At 42.5% G+C, this 13,505-nt stretch overlaps 1 protein-coding gene across 1 annotated transcript in view; it reads left to right on the top strand.

The window, feature by feature from the left end:
* The window catches only part of LOC139556672 (forkhead box protein O3-like), a 52,040-nt gene that overhangs the window by 2,007 nt on the left and 36,528 nt on the right, over window positions 1-13,505 (top strand). The window lies entirely within an intron of this gene.

The raw sequence follows: 13,505 nt of genomic DNA, 5'->3' as shown, positions 1-13,505 counted from the left end.
TCAACATTTAAGAGTAAAGAACATAACATGATTGTGCACCTGACCATTTCCCCGACCCGAGTCCAATGCTGGGAAACCAGAGAGCAATGACACTGACATTATACCCGAGGAAGAGGACGACGAAGAGGAACAACATGTCACTTCCATGGCCATCAATGTCAATGGCACCAGCTCCAGCCAGCCAGTCAGTTCAAAATGATAGTTATATATTTGTTTTGTACATCTTAGGCTAATGCCTGCGATCTTCTGGGTCAGGTAGGCTACTGTAAGCCTACTGCCAATGTTGTTAAAACTGCTGTTGGGGAATTACATAACGACTTGGAATGCTGCGAGCTCGGGTGAACAGCCTGGGGTAAGACTGCCTTCAATGGGGGCGCTATGGTCGCAAAGTGCCGAGGGATGGGACACATGATGTCATGGATCGAAACTCACTGTGTCGGGGCCCCGTGGAACTTGTCTCGTTGGCCCGAAAAGGCCATATATTCTCACGAGGGGATGAGTTATCTGTGCTCAGGCGGCAAAGGGGCCAGCTGGAGTAGGCCTATGTGCCGCTCATGGAATTTTGGGCATGGAGGGCCTGGCGGGTAGGGTGCTCATGTTTCAGTGGACATAAAAAAAAACTGGAAGAGACAGGATGCATGGGCATAGATGTCGTTACTACATGATCCCCCATGGCAATGCCTTTTATCGTTCTGTAATTTTGCGTTTCGATCACACAGATCAATCAGCTGGCCAGGCCAATGCAGTTCAATATAAGACAACCAACGACACCAGCTTTAAGGTATCAACATGGAATGGCTACTGGCATTAGGAGAACATCCAATGAAACTTAAGACCAGCTTCAGTGGTCTTTAGACCATGGTGTTTTCACCCGCGTTCAGTTTGTGATTTCACTGTCAATTGGGGTCCAGGACAGAGTGGTTAGTTTGTCATCTTAGGTTTCATACAGGTCAGATGGGAGAGCTGGCTTTGTTGAGTAGATTTGCTCAGCAGATCCCAATAATCCCTGTTGGTTTCTCTCCTCTCACTGAATGACGTCACTCAGCAGACTCTGGGTCATGTCTTATGATGAAGGATATCAATAATACATTTTTCCCCATTCAAGGCTCTTGACACATGCATAGGCATATAGAGTATCAAAAAACATACTTGCATTATGTAGATCAGGGGTCTCCCAACATTTTCTAGCATGAGAGCTACTTTAAAAAAAATGTACGTCACAAGCTGCGCATTTTTTTTCTAGTTTTCAAGTAGACACATTCTTCTCTTTTCCTCTCCCTTGGAACTCTTCCCCGGATCCTTTGTGTACAAGAGAAAGTAGTGTTTTCTGTCAATATACCTGGTAAAAAAGTATGGTTAATAAACAACTCTAAGGGGGCCCATTTAAAATCTGTGATTCTTTTTTGGTTTTATATTTTCCCAAATTCTGTTTTCTGTTTTATTTTTCCTGGTTTTAGATTGTTTGTATTTTTTTTTACTCTCAAAATTACAATTGTTCAAAGACAAAAAAACAAAATTCCATGTTAATGGTTAAGTCAGATCAGAATATATTTTTATTTTAGGTGGTATCTATTGAGGAATGTGCTGGTCTGACAGAAAACAAACATATTTATTTTTCAGTGTAATTCCCCTTTAATTATGCATATGGCCATTAAATTGTGAGTCTAGGCAGTGAGGAATATGCTGGTCCAGCGATGGTTCTGTACTGCTGCTGCTCATGTCACGGCAAAGTTTGCTAATAACAAATAATAGATACAAATTATATACTTACTCATTAATACAGTACTTCTGCCAGGTAAGCCTACTTTGCAGTTAACATTTAATTGAGAAGGTTTTGGGGAAAGTATTTCTGTCAACCCACAAGACTGTTATCACATCAACTGGCTACACGCGGAGTGATAGACAAATGCGCACACCACACGTACAGACGGGCGATATTACTGGAAATTAATTGGCAGATATTGTGTTAGGTTTGGCTTTTTAAGCCAATAGTGGCTAAGCAGGGGTGGTATAATGTCAGTTGTTTTGATTAGCTAGTAGCTGGGAGCTTGCGGTGTTGGATACTTGTGAGATTTTTGGGGGGAATTTTTTAAAATTGAATATCCAAAACATAAAATATACTTGCAGTGAAGCCGCTGAGCAACTACATCATACCAGTCATCCAACAGATTCCCATTCAGAGCGACACACAGAAGCATCCAGGGTCAATGCCCTGCTCAAGGGCATGTTGACAGATCTCCCACCAGGCCAAAAAACATGAACCCGAACCCTCCAAGATCCCCCCCCCACAGTTCCCCAATTGCTGTCCCTCAACCATCCCACCTATCTCTGTCGGCCACCCTCTTCGGATTTCTACGCAACATATATCTTTCAACTATGCTGTGATGTTTAACGTACAATTTCTAACTAATCAAATAGAATCCACAGATTGCGAGTTGAAGATAAATACTTTTACTAAGAGTAGTAGTATATTAGTAATTGACTGACCCGGTCTCTCCAGATCTCCTAACAGTACTATTTCTAGGGTCAATTTTAGATCAATGCTATGCATTTTCAGCCATTCCTGAACCTGAGACCAGAAACAGGCTACCTGAGGGCAATACCAAAATATATGGTCTATTGATTCTGTATCCTCACAACAAAATCTGCAGAGCTTCGATGATTTTATGCCACAAATATTCAACATTTTGTTGGTGGCACGAATTCTATATAATAATTTTAGCTGAAAAGCACGAAGTCTTGAATCTTGCGTTGTTTTCTATATCAACTCATACACCCTGTACCATGGAATCGGTACATCAAAAATCTCTTCCCAACTATTTTACAATCTGTATGGCACAGTTGTTAACATCCTGGTCCTCAAATGAAACTGGAATACTTTCCTATTTATGCTATTTTTATTCCTCCGCAAGTTTTGATCTTTTATATTGAGCAGACAGACCAGGTCCCTACTTCCTCCCGCTGCCACCTGCCTCCTCCATTTTTGGGGTAATGCTTTAATCAATTGGTTGTACTCTTGGATTGAGCAGACCTTCCCGTACAATTCTGATAACTCCATGAAGGACATAACTCTACCATTCCAATTTACAATATAATTTAAGAACAAAATACCCTTTTCAAACATCTTTCCCATAAATACAGATATTTTATCAACCAGCACATTTGAGTTCAGCCATTATATTTGTTGTAATATTTGTTCTATCTTTTCAGGGGTATGAAATTGAAATTGTAGCCAGCTCTGCAAAGCTTGTTTTAAAAAGAGTGATACTTTGAAAAAAGTATAATTTTCAATTAATCGAAAATGAGACATGGCAATCTGGATGAGCTTTTTTTAGTAATCTACTTGAGAACCATTTAGAATTCAAGTAAAACTTTTGAATAAGTGAAGCTTTACGAGAGAGGTTTAGTGCTTTTATATTTAATAATCTCAACCCACCCAATTCCTATTCATTATATAGATAGGCTCGTTTTATTTTGCCTGGTTTAGCGTCCCAGATAAAGCGAAATATTTTTTGCTCATATGATTTGAAAAACGAATCATAAGGAGTAGGCAGCGCCATAAGTAAGTGAGTAAACTGAGATATGACTAAGGAGTTAATCAGGGCAATTTTTACATAAATAGACAGGTATTTACCTCTCCAGGATCTTGTCTATTTTTGCAAGTTTTCTATTGAAATTCATTGTGGAGAGCTTACTTGTGAGATTTGTTTATGACAGTTTGGCATGGAACACATGACAAATTGCATGTACTTTTGGAATTGTTTGGCGAGCTACTCATAGGTGAGCTGCGAGCTACTGGTAGCTCGTGGTTGACCTGTTGGAGACCCCTGATGTAGATAATCAATCACATTTAATGCAGTCATCCACCTTTCATTGAACGCAGTTATGAGTGAGTTGGGAAATGTAAAAATTCAGCAGTGATGACCCGTCAGTCATGTTTAGAGCCCCACCCGTTGCCTGTTTTGCTTGTTATTTTAGCATCAATACGTGTCACAAATCAGTTTGCAAACAATAGAAAAATATATAAACTCAGCAAAAAAAGAAACGTCCCTTTTTCAGGACCCTGTCTTTCAAAGATAATTTGTAAAAATCCAGATAACTTCACAGATCTTCATTGTATAGAGTTTAAACACCGTTTCCCAAGCTTGTTCAATGAACCATAAATAATTAATGAACATGCACTTGTGGAACGGTCGTTAAGTCACTAACAGCTTACAGACGGTAGGAAATTAAGGTCACAGTTATGAAAACTGACTCTGGAAAAACACCAAAAGAAAGATGCCCAGGGTCCCTGCTCATCTGCGTGAATGTGCCTTAGGCATGCTGCAAGGAGGAATGAGGACTGTAGATGTGGCCAGGGCAATAAATTGCAATATCCGTACTGTGAGACGCCTAAGACAGCGCTACAGGGAGACAGGACGGACAGCTGATTGCACTTGCAGAGGCAGACCACGTGTAACAACATCTGCACAGGATCGGTACATCAGAACATCACACCTGCGGGACAGGTACAGGATAGCAACAACAACTGCCCGAATTACACCAAGAACGCACAATCCCTCCACCAGCGCTCAGACTGTCCGCAATATGCTGAGAGAGGCTGGACTGAGGGCTTGTAGGCCTGTTGTAAGGCAGGTCCTCACCAGACATCACCGGCAACAACGTCGCCTATGGGCACAAACCCACCATCGCTGGACCAGACAGGACTGGAAAAAAGTACTTTCACTGAAGAGTCGCGGTTTTGTCTCACCAAAAATGTATTGTATGCTGCTGCATTAATGATGTAATATGTCAGGGAGAGGTGTATACTGTAGCTAAGAAACTCATACTAAGTGTTAGTAGCCCATTTGGTCCCTTTCCCCCTCATAATTCAGCCTACTGTTCTGACTTGGTGGTGCACATGTAGCCTATAGCCTGTTTTAGAGAAATGTCATCATTGAATATAGTAAGAGCTTTCATTGTCTGCTTATATGCTCCCTTTATTTATCCTTCGGTACTGACTTGGTGTACAGGGAGAATACTGTAAGAACGACCCATGTTCTGATTTCTCTCGCTGTACATTTCAAAAGTGCTGAACAAATAGTTATATTGACTATGTCAGTCTTAGCTTGTTTATTAATGTCTTAATCGAAATGAAGGATTGCCTCTTATCCTCTCATCATTCCCTTATGTCATAGTTTGTACATCTCAATTGTCAGTAGAAACCACATTAGATCTGGTAAAAGATAATACAAAGAAAAAACCAACTGTGTTTTTGTATTTTTTTTGTACTATCTTTGAAATGCAAGAGAAAGGCCATAATGTATTATTCCATCCCAGGTGCAATATAGATTTTGGCCACTAGATGGCAGTAGTGCATGTGCAAAGTTTTAGACTGATCCAATGAACCATTGTATTTCTGTTAAAAATGTTGTATCAAGACTACCCAAACGTGCCTAATTTGTTTATTATTAACTTTTCATGTTCAAAACGGTGCACTCTCCTCAAACAATAGCATGTTATTCACCATAATAGCTACTGTAAATTGGACAGTGCGGTTAGAAGAATTTAAAGAATTTAAGAATTTAAGCTTTCTGCCAATATCATATATGTCTATGTCCTGGGAAATGTTCTTGTTACTTACAACCTCATGCTAATCGCATTAGCCTATGTTAGCTCAACCGTCTCACAGGGGACCCACCAACCCTGAAGAAGTTTTAAGCAAGTCAGCCATATCAGCTATGGCGGTAAATGAGGCTGAATGAACTGTTTTGCTCCCAGCCAAGGCTCCGCTGATAACCAGATGTAGTGGTGGTAAGCATTCATTACATGGTGCTGAAAAGAAAGCTCTGCTGTTGGGACAGCTTCATGTAGGATCTAACAGTTTGTGGGCACCGTTTGTCACTGTTATAGTGCAATTCATGTATTGTTTAGTTTTGTGTTGTGTAGTGGCTTTGCTGGCATGTATCCCAAATATATTTTGGGGGAGTTTGCCCCACCAAAATGTACTTGCTAAAATCCCACTGAAAGTCAGTCTTTCTTGCTAACAATTCCAGGGTAGACTATGGTTGCTCCACAGGGAATGTAACAGCTTGACTCCTGTCTGGAGGGAGAGGTCTAGTTTGGAGTTGCCAAATACCTCAACTCCTCCATGGAGCTGATGGCGGACTAGAGTTTTTTTTAAATGAACCTCTGACTCCTTCAAGTCGCTGTGCTGAAATCCATACTTAAAAAAAAATCTTAATCAAATACAACCACCGACTGTTTCTTCGTTGTTGTTGCTCTAAGATGTCAACTCAGCACGAATGTGCATGTGCCAATTGAATCTCAACAAGGAAACAGTTGGTGGTTGTATTTGATAAAGTATAGATTTCAGCAAACAAAGAAAGGCACGCAACAATAGAGGACAGTAAAGGTTTAAGAATGTACATTTTTGATGTATCATGCATAGCAAGTCGGAGTTTAATTTCAAAATCTCTAGTCTCTGTTCAACTGCATGGAGGAGTTGAGGTACTTCACAAAGTTTGGAGCTGCTGTTGAAATGTGTGGCTATGTTATGGCAGAACAAAGGGAGAGTGAGAGAGACCAAATAGGGCCTGTAAACATGCCTGAAGCACAGGTGTGTGTGTGTGTGGTTAAGGTGTGTGTGGTTAAGGTGTGTGTCTGTGTTCCTAGCGCTGCTCCAGTGAACTTTGGGCCCCTGTGTTACTTAAGCCTGACGCAACAAGCAGCCAGGCAGCTCAGAGTCTAGACCCCCTCAACAGCTGCAGAGCAGAGGCCCATTCTCAGGCTCAGTTATGTCACTTATGTGGAGCAGGGAGATAAACACACACACGCATACGTACATACATACAGTGCCTTACAAAAGTATTCATCCCCATTGGCGTTTTTCCTATTTTGTTGCATTACAACCTGTAATTATTATTATTATTATTTGGATTTCATGTAATGGACATACACAAAATAGTCCAAATTGGTGAAGTGAAAAAAAAAAAAAAAAAAATAATTGTTTAAAAAAAATAATATATATATGGAAAAGCGGTGAGTGCATATGTATTCACCCCCTTTACTATGAAGCCCCTAAATAAAATCTGGTGCAATCAATTACCTTCAGAAGTCACATTAGTTAAACAAAGTCCATCTGTGTGCAATTTGTCACATGATCTCAGTGTATATATACACCTGTTCTGAAAAGCCCCAGAGTCGGCAACACCTTTAAGCAAGGGGCACCACCAAGCAAGCGGCACCATGAAGACCAAGGAGCTCTCCAAACAGGTCAGGGACAAAGTTGTGGAGAAGTACAGATCAGGGTTGGGTTATATAAAAATATCCCAAAACTTTGAACATCCCACGGAGCACCATTTTAAATCCATTATTAAAAATTGGAAAGAATATGGCACCACAACAAACCTGCCAAGAGAGGGCCGCCCACCAAAACTCACGGACCAGGCAAGGAGGGCATTAATCAGAGAGGCAACAAAGAGACCAAAGATAACCCAGAAGAAGCTGCAAAGCTCCACAGAGGACATTGGACAGATACTCCAAACATGTTTGGTGTTTGCCAAAAGGCATGTCGGAGACTCCCCAAACAAATGGAAGAAAGGAGTCTGGTCAGATGAGCCAAAAATTTAGCTTTTTGGCCATCAAGGAAAACGCTGTGTCTAGCACAAACCCAACACCTCTCATCACCCCGAGAATACCATCCCCACAGTGAAGCATGGTGGTGGCAGCATCATGCTGTGGGGATGCTTTTCATCGGCAGGGACTGGGAAACTGGTCAGAATTGAAGGAATGATGGATGATGCTAAATACAGGGAAATTCTTGAGGGAAACCTGTTTCAGTCTTCCAGAGATTTGACACTGGGACTGAGGTTCACCTTCCAGCAGGAAAATGGCCATAAGCACACTGCTGAAACAACACTCGAGTGGTTTAAGGGGAAACATTTAAATGTCTTGGAATGTCCTAGTCAAAGCCCAGACCCAATCCAATTGAGAATTTGTGGTATGACTTAAAGACTGCTGTACACCAGCAGAACCGATCAAACTTGAAGTTGCTGGAGCAGTTTTGCCTTGAAGAATGGCCAAAAATCCCAGTGGATACATGTGCCAAGCTTATAGAAACATACCCCAAGAGACTTGCAGCTGTTATTGCTGCAAAAGGTGGCTCTACCAAAGTATTGACTTTGGTGGGGGGTGAATAGTTATGCACGCTCAAGTTTTCAGTTTTTTGTCTTATTTCTTGTTTGTTTCACAATAATAATATTTTGCATCTTCAAAGTGGTAGGCATGTTGTGTAAATCCAAAAATGATACAACACCCCAAAAATCAATTTTAATTCCAGGTTGTAAGGCAAGAAAATAGGAAAAATGCCAAGGGGGTGAATACTTTCGCAAGCCACTGTACATACACTGTTGCTAAATAAACACACGCATAAAAACTCACATATACACACACATGTATTTGAAGGAAATACCCCCCAATGTTCCAGTTCTTACATATGCACTGTGTAGTACATTCCATACACATGTTAATTATCTTGAAAACACCTCACACACACACTCACCCAGTTTCCACTTTCTAGGATTAGTTTGTATGTATGTATGTATGTATGTATGTATGTATGTATGTATGTATGTATGTATGTGTGTGTGTGTGTGTGTGTGTGTGTGCTGTATTAAGCTGGAGGGGAACATCATTCTTGAAGTACAATTAAACTATAACTCATCCATTAATTTGTCACAAAGTCATTTATTACTGTGTTATTGCAGTAATTGCAGTAAAGTCTGTCCTAGACTGCATCCCACCTCACCTCCAACCTCCATTTGGTCAGGTGGCATACAGTGTATGAAAACATACCCCAATAAACCAGCAGAGATAGATGGTGATTATCATTTTAATGGACTTCCCTTCCCTCTCCATGGTGTATGTGTTTATTCTCCAGCCCCAAAATTATTAGTGCTCCTATCAAGACGGGGGAGGAGGGAGGGATCGAGGGAGGGAGAAAAATGGAAGCAGGGGATGAACAAAACCCATTAGGCCTTTATCAGATGTCTTTCTGTGACGATGGGACGTGAGTATGCTTTGGAGGATGTTATGGTGCTAACAGCACCCCTCTGCTGTCAGTGTTTGTGTACAAAAGACAGGCTGACAGGCTTTCAGTCTGGAGTCATAGAGACGGGCAGTAACAAAGAATGTCCATTCTATAGAAAGGCATTGATATGCAATGCCACTGTGGTGAGTTAGCAATGTGACAGGTTGATAGTATATTGTCATGGCTTCTATAAGACCAGCAGCATAGAACCACCAACGATATGGGACGCTAGTATAGGTATAACGAGGTTGTAAGAAAAATGGGACCAACCACTAGTTTGAAACCATTAGGATTTGCACGTGCGTGCGCCCTGGCTGAGGGAGCACCATCCACGAAACTCCGTAAAGACTCCTTAAAGCAAAACAAATAAAAGAGGGAGAGGAGAGAGTAAATTAACAAGCTTTGTTCCAAATTGCTGTATTACAGCTGCCCTTTGGCAATGACCCCCAATACAAGGACTCTGGGTGTTTGGGGGGTGAGGGGGTTAGGGGCACTCGTTTATAGGAACCAATTGCTCCAGGGCTTCTTTCTCCTTCTCCTCTGAATAGTGTCACACTCTGAACAGTATACCTGCATCTATATTACAGACCCACTTTCTATTTCACATTCTAATCAATGGTGCCGTCTAATTGTCTGCCCCAGGGACAAGCTGCATGTTACATTTCCATTTGACAGTTTACATCTATGTTAATGACTGTTGTTTCTGTAGCAGAGTAGGCCTATAATGTCATTGTGTTGTCGTGATGGTGTATGGCTGAAGAGGGGCGGGGACAATGATCTTACTGATGATGAGTTCTTACTGACAGGTCAGGTAGTGAGAGGGCTTGACATTTACAGAGCTGACCGTTTGATACCTCTCTCTCTCTTTCTTGCTCGCTCGCTCTTTGTGTACAGTGCACATGAGTCCCCCCCATTTGTTGCAATTTGAACTGACTGACAAGGGCGCATTAAAAAGGATAATTTTTACTGTTCAGTGCAGTAATTTTCCCTTGCCTGGCTACCCAGACTCCTTTCTCCAGCCAAACACCACGCCCTCGTACGTTAGATGATTCTCCACAATGAGTCTGGAGCTGAGTACCTCCCCGACCCTTCAACGAATGCGAACACATTCAGGGCCGTCTGATTGGTCAAGAAACTGATGGGTTGGGCCAGAACACACGTGGGTAAAGCGGTTGTTTGAAATGTCATCATTGGTTAGAGATGATCCAATTGCTGATGACTTTGTTTTGTACAACGCCCCTCGTAACCACAAATGATTTCAATGATGGTAGTCTCAGACTAAAGTATGTAGCAAATTACAGAACAGATGAATATTTTAGTGTGAGTCGTCAGGCCAATGTTCCCTATCCTCTCTACTCTAACCCATGTCACACTGTTCTGATCTGCTCTGTTCAAAGCTGCTCCTCAATCATTCAATGCTCTCTGGATTAATTCAGATCACTGTATACATTTTTAAGAGCATGTTCTTGGCTGAAGGGAAAGCTTACCCCCTCTCACATCTCTCTCTCTGTCTCTCTCTCCCCTTTTCTCATTTGCTCACTCATTATCACTCGCTCTTGCTCTCATTTTCTCACACACACACACACACACACACACACACACACACACACACACACACACACACCACCACCACCAGCCCCCTCATTTGGTTGGATGTAAAACAGTGAAGTGAGCAAAAACAAGTTGTCCCCCATAGCACTTCTCCTCACTATAAGCAGAGCCCTTGAAGTCTGCTGTAGCCTCTAATAAATGAAGATAAATCTCCTACAGCTCTCTGTCTTTGCACTACTCTCCCATTGTTACTCTCCATGACTCGATTCCATCTTTTTGTTGTTGTTGCTATCGACCAAAATTAAGATGCATTCCCAAAATGGATGACAATAGTGTGTTTGTGTTCCCTCTGTGTGCTCTGTGGAGGAGCCAAGCTTCAGATAGGATCTCACTGACAATCACTCCCATCATGTCTCACACACTGATTACACTAAAGACAGGGATGTGGTTAGACTGGCACGCGCAGGTGGAAACACACAGAATAAGGTTTTCCACCTGCGCGTGCCAGTCTAACCACATCCCTGTCTTTAGTGTAATCAGTGTGTGAGACATGATGGGAGTGATTGTCAGTGAGATCCTATCTGAAGCTTGGCTCCTCCACAGAGCACACAGAGGGAACACAAACACTCTATTGTCATCCATTTTGGGAATGCATCTTAATTTTGGTCGATAGCAACAACAAAAAGATGGAATCGAGTCATGGAGATTAACAATGGGAGAGTAGTGCAAAGACAGAGAGAGAGCTGTAGGAGATTTATCTTCATTTATTAGAGGCTACAGCAGACTTCAAGGGCTCTGCTTGTAGTGAGGAGAAGTGCTATGGGGGACAACTTGTTTTTGCTCACTTCACTGTTTTACATCCAGCCAAATGAGGGGGCTAGCAGTGTGTGTGTGTGTGTCTTGTTGCACTCCCTCTACGCACGGCACATGGTCTTACATGGTCAATCTATTCTAATTAATTTAATCATAGTAACAAGCATGGTTTAACAAGCAGAGACGTTTCCCTGTGCTGCCGTATTTAGGCCCTATTGTAAAAATGGTGCACCTCAAACAGTTGCAACAAGTGAGTCCCAATTCACCCTGTTTACATATGTCTTGGAGACTATACAGTCCACCCCTCCTAGTTGTAGCTAGTTTGTTTATATGAAACAGGAAATAAGCAGTGCTTAACAGGAAGTGTTACTGGGCAGGAGCAGGATAGAGACCACGGCCGACCGTGAGGAAAAGCACAGGCTCCTCTAATGACCCTCGAATTACTACCTTCCCCTCTGAACCTGTCACTGTGTGTGTGTTTGTGTTTGCATGCACACTCTGTGTTTGTGTTTTCATGCAAGCTCTGGCTATGATCTCTCTCTCTCTCTCACTCACTCACTCACTCACTCACTCACTCACTCACTCACTCACTCACTCACTCACTCACTCACTCACTCACTCACTCACTCACTCACTCACTCACTCACTCACTCACTCACTCACTCACTCACTCACTCACTCCGTCACTCACTCACTCACTCACTCACTCACTCACCACCCCTCCCTCCCTCCCAGTCCTCTAAGTAGCGTCTGTGCAATGTGAGTCTGTGGCGCCATGGTGATGATCTCAATAATGTGTCATTTTAAATCCCTGGTCTGGGGTGATGTAACGCTCTGCAGTGTGATGTGCACAAGTCACGCAATGCCGGGTCGATTTTGCTCCGCTCCTCTACTTCCCTGGTACACTCCTGTGGTCCTCACCCCAGTGCTTCACTTAGACATGCATATTCTCATATTTGATTAATTACACACAGGCTGGTGGGTGCTGGTGTTTAAAAGGGGTTTGGAGGAGGGGTATATGGGGGGTAGAATGAATGGTTTGGCATGGGTAAAGGGCAGTGTTAATTATTGAACTCTTTTTAGATTTAGTCTTAGTCATTTTGACTAAAATATCATTAAGTCTTCATTTGTATAAGGATTTTGTCTAGTTATTGTCAAAATGACGAAAACTGTCGGCCGTTTTAGTCAACTAAATGCCCTTACATTTTAGTCACATCACCATTTTTTTTTTTTTTGTCATTTTTACCCCCTTTTTCTCCACAAATGTTGTGCTAACGATCTTGTCTCATCACTGCAACTCCCCAACAGGCTCACGAGAGGCTCCGAAACATGACCCGCCAAGCCGCGCTTCTTAACACCCAACTCGCTTAACCCGGAAGCCAGCTGCACCAATGTGTCGGATGAAAAAACGTTCTACTGACGACCGAAGTCAGCCTGCAGGCGTGATGAGCCAAGTAAAGCCCCTGGGCCAAACCCGGACGACGCTGGGCCAATTGTGCGCCAGCCTATGGGACTCCTGGTCACAGACAGTTTTGACACAGTCTGGGATCAATTCAAATCAAACTTTATTTGTCACATGCGCCAAATACAACAGGTTGTAGACCTTACCGTGAAATGCTTACTTACAAGTCCTTAAGGAGCCTTTTGGTCCTAGACTTGGCGCTCCGGAACCGCTTGCCGTGCGGTAGCAAAGAGAATAGTCTATGACTTGGGTGTCTGGAGTCTTGACAATTTTTGGGGCTTTCCTCTGACACTGCCTAGTATATAGGTCCTAGATGGCAGGAAGCTTGGCCCCAGTGATGTACTGGGCCGTACGCACTACCCTCTGTAGCTCCTTACGGTCGAACCCCAGGCTGTAGTGACGCCGCAACACTGTGATGCAATCACTCGGGAGGCCCGTCACATCACATTTTTATTGTCTCATTAACCTATAGTAAACAGAAATCATTGACTTCCATGTGCACATGTCCTACCAGCATATTTTTCTGCATAACATCCTATCCCATGTTTCTCTTCCTAACAGTCAAGTTGGCAGAAGAACACATTACTCTGCAGCAGATTAAAAAAACAC

Source organism: Salvelinus alpinus, chromosome 27, assembly GCF_045679555.1.
Source record: "Salvelinus alpinus chromosome 27, SLU_Salpinus.1, whole genome shotgun sequence".
In the NCBI taxonomy this organism is placed as follows: domain Eukaryota; kingdom Metazoa; phylum Chordata; class Actinopteri; order Salmoniformes; family Salmonidae; genus Salvelinus; species Salvelinus alpinus.
Note: the sequence above shows the minus strand (reverse complement) of the source record. Positions and strands in the feature narration are given on the sequence as shown.